Here is an 8,435-nt window from a genome sequence, read left to right as displayed (position 1 = left end):
TATTTGTTGGAACAGAAACACTTCACTTTGGTGTGTATGATGCTGTTGCGACTTTCAATGATGGCAACATTGTAAGGTGCAAGGTATTTAGAAATATGGGAATGAAGATAGGTTCTAACATGGTACGAGCGGTGCTTGCTTTAGACAAGGAACGCCTTCGGGCTGCAGACAGGGCTGTAAAGAGTCTAGAAATACAAGCAAGAGTAAACAGGAGGAGGAACAAGAGGAAGCTGGAGGATGAAGATAATCCATCCTATGGACCTGGAATGCACTAAAAAGTTAATCCAATCTTTGTCGCTCGATTCCCAAAACTTTTATTTTCTCATACTAATTACATGTTTTCTAAGGATCTTCCAAACATATTTGTTTCAAACTTTCAGTAAATGTTACACAGTACCTTCTGCATAATTTAAAACAGCCTTTTTCCGAAAAACTGTATATTTTTGAATATATAAATAAAAAATTGCAAAAAAATGTTGTGAATTTTCATTACAATTGAAAAAAATCATCTATAATAACTGAACTAAAATTTTGTAAAATCCCTGTGTTAAGTTGTAGCCCATATTCCAATAAATAATCTGTAAAAAGTTCAACTTCCTACCTCAAATACTTTGTGAGGAAACATGTAATTTATAAGCGTTATTTTAACATTGCAAGTATAGGGCGTTCCGGAGCCCCTAAACATATCATAGTTTGGATCCCAGAAGGGTTAGTCGTCTGAGAACGCTATTATACATTCGCTCATCAAACAGTACATGCCTTAAATAATAATATATCACGAGGTGGTATTGTTCGCGATCTTTCAAAAGCATTTGATTGTTTAGATCATGTTACTCTCTTAGAAAAACTTAAGATTTTGTGGAACTGATGGATTTATGCACAGCTGGTTTGTAACATACTTAACAAACAAAATGTAAATAATTAAGAAAATTTCGGAAATATAGACAATTTTAGTGACCGGGAAAAAAAAAAGAGTCACAAAGGGAGTCCCACAGGTTACAATTTTAGCTCCACTCTTATTCCTAATACATGTGAATGAGCCTTCCACTTAACATTCAACAAGTAAAATTGGTATTTTTTGCAGCTAGTCTTATAATAAATCTCATTAGAAAGAAAGCAACAGAATAGTTGGTATATAACATTTTACAAAGAATTATTAACTGGTTCTCTGAAAATATATTCTCCCTAGATTCTGAAAAAATACACCACATCCAGTTCTTTATAAGAAATAGAATGACACCAACACTGATGTAGCATAATTGCATGAGTCAGTAAGTAGGCCAGAATGCACCAGATTTTGGCCTGTATATATTCATGAAAACTCGAACTGGAGGAAGCACTTACTGAGCTTCTCAAACGGTGATGATCAGTTACTTTTTCTCTTCTTATAGTTGCTAATCTTGCAAACAAACGTAACAACCACCTGACATATTTCCACTCAATAATGTCATACAGAATAATTTTCTGGGGTAGCTCATCACTTAGAAAGAAAGTATTGATTACACAAAAGCGAGCAGTAACAATTATATCTGGCGTTCACCCATGGACGTCAATTACTTACCTCTTGAAGAAGCTACGCATTTTAATCGCGCCTTCACAATAAATAAATATATATATATATATATATATATATATATATATATATATATATATATATATATATATATATATATATATATATATATCCGCTAATGAAACACAGCATAAATATCACAATTTCAGACTAACTGTCACGTCCATACCTACAACACTAGAGTGAAAAAGACCTTTATTACCCATCGTTAAAAAACTGATTCGTCACACATCATTTCGATAAAAAAAACGATGGAACATGTAACTACCTGACTAGCTGTGTATGTGACGCCATCTAGCACTGTCTAGGTCTGCTGCTGACTTCGAGGTGAAGACTACTGCAGAGTCATATGAAGTATCCAGTTATCTACCTAGGGATTATTCGCCAGTAGCGGTACGCACCTACCAGTGCTGGAGACCTTATGCAGACGACAGCACCTTCACATCCCTGGATATCTGTCTGGGTGACTTTCTCCTATTGGCGGCCACCTCTCCAGTGGGGCACCTGTTCAAGTTGTGGCTCGGTCTCTCTGTCGCTGTGCACTGGTTCCATCAACACTGATCATCATTCAGCAGAGCACACCGCTTCAACTTTGATTTCGCTGGGTAGCAAGGTTTGAGTACTATCCTACCCTGTGCTGTATTCTGTGCACCGCAGTGGGTTGGAAGCCTGGACGGGGTTTCCGTACATTAATAGTAGGGTGCCTTGCGTACTCCAGCATCTGGCGCTACTTGTACACGCCACTACCCAGACGTAACTACGGACAACGGCTCACTGAGCTATGTGGCCTACTATATTATCTCGGGGTCGACAGTCTTTCCTTGAGTAGCGACCACACCTCTGTACTTAGTATGAATAAAAGTCCCCTAAACCAGGGAAATCTTACTAGGAGTCTGCCTTTGGCTTTCAATTACTGCCACCAGTCTCAGCCCGTGTCCTGGAGAAGGACGTGCATCCTGATCTTTGCACAACCGCTTCCTCCACCACACTAGAGGACACGTCCCTGGCTTCTAGAGGTTGTACTACATCAGTTATTATTATGCACATATGAAGTGTTTATCTGAAGTGAGATTTTCTCAAGTGCCACACTCCTTACATCCTCTCAATATACATTTTCTTCTTTTCTACCTACCAACGTGTTCCTGCCTTGAACTCCTTGACCTCTTGGACCACTTTCCACTTGAGTACTTTGTGGTTGTTTGTTTGTCTATCTCGTATATCTGAGTTCGTTATGCCATCATTCTTCAGGTGTTTTCTGACTTCAGTCACCCACCTCATGTTCTTAATGCTTTCTTTGTACTCCAAGGTGTGCTTAGTTAGTCTTTTGTGCGGCATTCTCTTGATATGTCCACAAAATGTCAGTGGACGTTTCTTCATACCATGTACGACACTTTCCAGGCACATTAATGTGACCATCTGCCAAAAGCCTGAATAATCAGCTTTTACAGCTTGGACCAATTCGAGAAATGCAAGAAGAGGTTGTGTGAAGTTCTGGAAGGTAGCAACATGGATGTGGAACCATGCCGACTCCAGAGCCATGGCCAACTGCACTAAGTTGAGGATCAATGGCGTCAAAAAGCCGATCGAGGTGGTCCCACAGCTTCTCGACTGAGTTTAAATCTGGGGTATCTGGTGGCTAGGGCAGTATGGTGAAGGCAACCTGCTGCTCTTCAAACCGCCCACGTACACTGCGAGATATGTGATATGTTGCATTGTCTTGCTGTTAGATGCCATCGTGCCAAAGAAAAAGAAAAGGTGTGAAGGGGTAGACATGATCCCCAAGATTAGATGCATGGTTTTTTTTTATCCATTGAGACTTCCTGAACGACGAGATCACCCAGGAAATGCCACTAAAGCATTCCCAGACCATAACTTTCTTGAAGGATGTTTGCTTTTATACATCTCATGCCGTACACATCAACAGTTATCTGCCCGATAGGGCATAACACGTGATTCATCTGAAAAGGCCTTCAGTCGCCACTCATTGGACGTCCAGCTGTCGTAGTGGCTTGTAAATTCCAGCCTTCTCCGCCTATGAACACCAGTCATCATGGGAACATGAACCAGGCGCCTCCTGCGGAGACCCATAAACACCAACGTTCACTGAACGGTCATTGAAAGGACAATGTTGGTAGCCCCTTGGGTGTTGCTTGTCTGTTCGCCCGTACACATCTCCACAGCTGTCATTCACAACTGTCATCTATGGCAGATGGTGCACCACAGTCTGACACTCCACTCCTTTTCCCTATCATCAGACATCAGCAAAAACACCCTGTGAGTGCGTAAGCGTCTTTAGAATAAAGGACTTGGGTTAGGAGTGGACCCTTATTCTATGACAGTGCACGTCGGTGTTTGGCTGTACACAAATTGTTTTTAATTCAGGATTATTGTCAAAGAAGTATACGAATTTACATAGGTTGTAACACGACAATGTTAGGACAGTTGTCAATATAACGCATTACGACCTGTTTAATCGAAATAACACTGAACACAACGATATCAAATTTGAACCAGAAGGTTCTCTACAAAATAACTACTACTACTACTACTACTACTACTACCACTACTACTACTACACCGTGAAGTTGGCCAATATTACGACAAATCATCGGATTCCGGTTCTGAGTTCGGTACTAATTCGGATGACAATCAAGTCTACGGAGGATGGTTAGTTTTTGTGACAAGCTGAGCAAAAGATTACTCAAGGTTGCTCGAGTTCACAGCGGACGCAAGCTGGTGAACCAACAATTTTACGCCTCTGCTAGTGGTATTTACATTAACTGCGATGAGCTATTGGCTACATTGCTGCTCTCGTCCTCTGAAAATCCTATAAAAGCTAATCAAAATCTTTACTGATTATATCAGCAGAAACTGTTTTATGGTTTTCGTTAGGCGAGAAAACATGCACTCGTCCCTAGTCTTGAAATATGGCGATATACACGTGCTTAGATGGAGCAGCGTACATATTACAATGCCCTTTCAGTTCTCGAAAGAACAATTAACTACATGGTTGTTTCGTTTCCCCGCTGTTGGAGCTCACTGACTTTTCAGCTAATCTGTAGTGAATGTCAGCGAAAGTGATTGCAATGTTCACACAAAATTCCTCTTTTGGCCTCGTACAGAGCGTGATGTGCCCTGTTCTGCACTTGTCACTGGTTCAGAGGAGAATCCTTCATGTTTTCGGTTGTAACCTGCCCCTCACTTATCGACCTTAATGACAGTGAAAAATTAAACTGCGTGTACCTAATGGGAATTTGGGAAAAGCAATCGTCACCAAAGTTATCTGTCGGTAAAGAGGGAGGAAAGGGTTACATCTAAATGAAAGGAAAAATGCAAATGAAACTGGTGGAAATTAATTTTGAAAAGCGGTGAAGTTAATAAAGAAAGTAAATGTGCGGCTGTTACGTTAAGAATTAACTAGCGGTAATTAGATATTTGAGATTTGGGGAAAATTACGGTCGCCAGTCCTATGGACAACTACTATAATAACTGAAGAAGAAAGGTTATTGCACATATAATTAGCACTAAATGCACTGAAGGTTGACACGTGTTGTGTGAAAACTGAAAGTTTGTCAGAAGTAATAAATTTCGCTACACTCTGACTTAATTTAGCAAAAGAATTAATAAAACCGGAAAATTGAAAGTTAATTTAGTGACTGAAATTAAAAGTGAGATTTGTTTCTGAAGCACTACGGAATTCAGTAAAATAAGGTTAGTCTTGGGCTACCTCAACGATTATTTCAAAAGCCACTTGAATCTACGCAATTTAGAAATAAGAGATTTAACTTTGAACTTGAATTAAATGATTCTGGACAATTAACAATAGAAACATTTAGTACGTACCAAGCTGAGCTCCAGTCACACGTAAGCTAAAATTTGGTAACAAAACTCGCACTCTTAATTTGTGCTAGTGTAATCTAAATATTGTAGCCAGCTATGAATACTTTAACTGAACTTTGAAATTAAAGCAGTGAAATGGAATGATATTACTTTAATGCTGGCGTTTGAATTTCAACGACACTCGAGTTCATTCCGGAAAAGGAAGGGACCCTGCTTGGTAATGCAATTGGGACAATGAGCAACAAATGTTCATGCTAAGTTGCTGTAATTATAGTTACGAAAATGGAACAGTTTGAAAAGCTGAGGTCTGCCATACAGTTCTAAAACTTTACTTGCTTCCAGCCGTCGATCGAGGAGGTGGCGACAGTCACTCATTGTCGGCCGTCGCTGTTGCAGAAGCTGGATGTTGGCGCGCCTTCTTCTCCACACGGTCACCAGGCGAAACGGGCTCTTGATGTGCGCCAGCTAACGCTCCCGTCCGCGACACCATGTCAGAAACTAAAATAGCAAGTCGAGCGCAATTACATGCTGCCAAACCCCGAAAGCGCGGCAACTCGCGGGAGCGTCACACAACACACCTGCTCCACTGCACTACTCCCGCCAGACTCTCCTCTGCCCGCGCTCCACACGACAGAGTTAACACTACCAAAGATCCTAAATACTTTGGTTCTCCACACGACCTATCGATGTATTCGTTCGATAGCATAGTTTTCCCTAGGCCAGACCCAGTGTAGAAATACAAATAATATTCACAAAACAAACCAATTATACATCGACATAAATTCATATGTATATACAAATAGTAAAACAATTACAATATACAAAGACAGAGAAATGTTATATCTTCAGGTAACAAAACAAGGAAAAAAATTTGCAGTGCAATAGATGGAAATAGGAGGATATGCATTTCCGGCGTTACACGGTCTTGTGTCTCTAGTAGCAAATTGTCCCCCACCTGGGTCCTTCCGTGCTTCAAATTATGGCTTTTTCCACCCAATAGGAGCGTTCCTTTCATCTTCTGGAAACTACCTCTGTCAATCGCAAAGGGCCTGCCTTCAAACTGCGTCGAAATTTCGGCACCTTACTCCTTCCTAGTTCATTTCAACCGTTCTGACATTTTTTTCCCGCTCCAGACGCCTAAAAGTTACACGCGAACATCATCAGCATACCACAAGCATTTCATGTGATCCACTGCATCGCTGGTCTGTTTGCATCCATATGGAAATTCCCCAACGCAGTTTTCTCACGCAGCGCTGGCCCGCTACCTGCTCTCCTCGATGTGTCGCCCACAGCACTCATCGTTCCAGTCGCCTCGGGTGCCCAACTCCTTTTTTAAAAGAGTTCCGTTGTACTCGGGCCATGACAGCGCAACTCGCGTCTGCCCCCAAACTAAAATGTTTCCTACAGCAGCATTTTTCATCTGCTGCTCATTGACATGTAGGATTTGGGTTCAGTGTGTTAATACTATTGAACACAGTGTCATCCCTTTGCTTTGCATACTGTACATTTTAACAAACAAATCTGCTCATTTTCACCAAAGTATGTCAGGTGACATATTGACCTTCTTTTTACGGCATATAAAATCTCTCATGTGAGGTGCCAAACTGACATTCATTCAATCTACCACCTTACAACAGTAGCCCCGGCGCCGGTTTTAGATGCCACCAATCTGCTGTGCATCGTACACTTTAAACACGGCGGTATGTGAACAGTTTAGCTGTTTCTGAAATGCTTCCACCCTTGGCTCAAAAATCTATGAGCACGTACTTTTGGATGTCAGGTAAATTGTCCCACTTCCGATTACGACGATACGCTATATATACCCTCCACTGCTAGTTCTGCCAGTTGCCGTCTTGACGTCAAGCGTAGGCGGTGGTAACATTAATTTGACTGGATCATGTATATCAGATACCTCTAGTACCATGGAATCCATTCCCTGATATATTAACAGATGTCCTATCATCCTGTCGCTTCTCCTTGTCTGTGTTTTCCACATCTTCCTTTCCTTTCTGATTCTGAACACAACCTCCTTATTCTTTACCCTATCAGTCCACCTAATTTTCAACATTCGTCTGTAGCACCACATCTCAAACGCTTCGATTACCTTCTGTTTCGATTTTCCCACAGACCAAGTTTCACTACCATACAACGCTGTCCTTGTAGCACATAGGCCTACATAGCACGTACATTCTCAAAAATTTCTTCCCCAAGTTAAGGCCTGTTTGATACCAGTAGACTTCTCTCAACCAGGAATGACCTTTTTGCCTGTGCTAGTCTGCTTTTAATGTCCTCCTTGGTCACTCGATCATTGGTTGTTTTGCTGTCTAGGTAGTAGAATCCCTTAACTTCTTCTATTTGGTAACTATCAGTCCTGATGTTAAGTTTCTTGCTTTTCTCGTTTCTGCTACTTCTCATTACTTTCGTCTTTCTTCGATTTACTCTCAGTCCGTCTCCTGTACTCATTAAACTGTTCTTTCCATTCAGCAGATCATGTAATTCTTCTTCAGTTTCACTCAGGACAGCAATGTCATCAACGAATAGTATCGTTGATATCCTTTCACCTTGAACTTTAATTCCACTCCTGAAGCTCTCTTTTATTTCCATCGTTGCTTCTTCGATGTGCGGATTGAACAGTAGGGATGAGAGACAACATCCCACTATTACTATTCCCTCTTGGCTCTTGTATATATTATATATTTCCCATCTCTCTCTACAGCTTACCGCTATTTTTCTCTCTTGCAGCCTTCGGAATTGTGTGGATGAAAAAAATGGCTCTGAGCACTATGGGACTCAACTGCTGAGGTCATTAGTCCCCTAGAACTTAGAACCAGTTAAACCTAACTAACCTAAGGACATCACAAACATCCATGCCCGAGGCAGGATTCGAACCTGCGACCGTAGCGTGTGTGGATGATATTCTTCCGAAAGTCAGATGGTATGTCGCCAGACTCATACATTCTACACACCAACATGAATAGTCGAAATTCTGGTGTAATTTTATCTACCGTTTCTGCCTTATTTG

The sequence above is a fragment of the Schistocerca piceifrons genome, unplaced genomic scaffold (assembly GCF_021461385.2).
Source record: "Schistocerca piceifrons isolate TAMUIC-IGC-003096 unplaced genomic scaffold, iqSchPice1.1 HiC_scaffold_855, whole genome shotgun sequence".
Classification (NCBI taxonomy): domain Eukaryota; kingdom Metazoa; phylum Arthropoda; class Insecta; order Orthoptera; family Acrididae; genus Schistocerca; species Schistocerca piceifrons.
The sequence above is the reverse complement of the archived record's forward strand: the minus strand, read 5'-3'. Positions refer to the sequence as shown.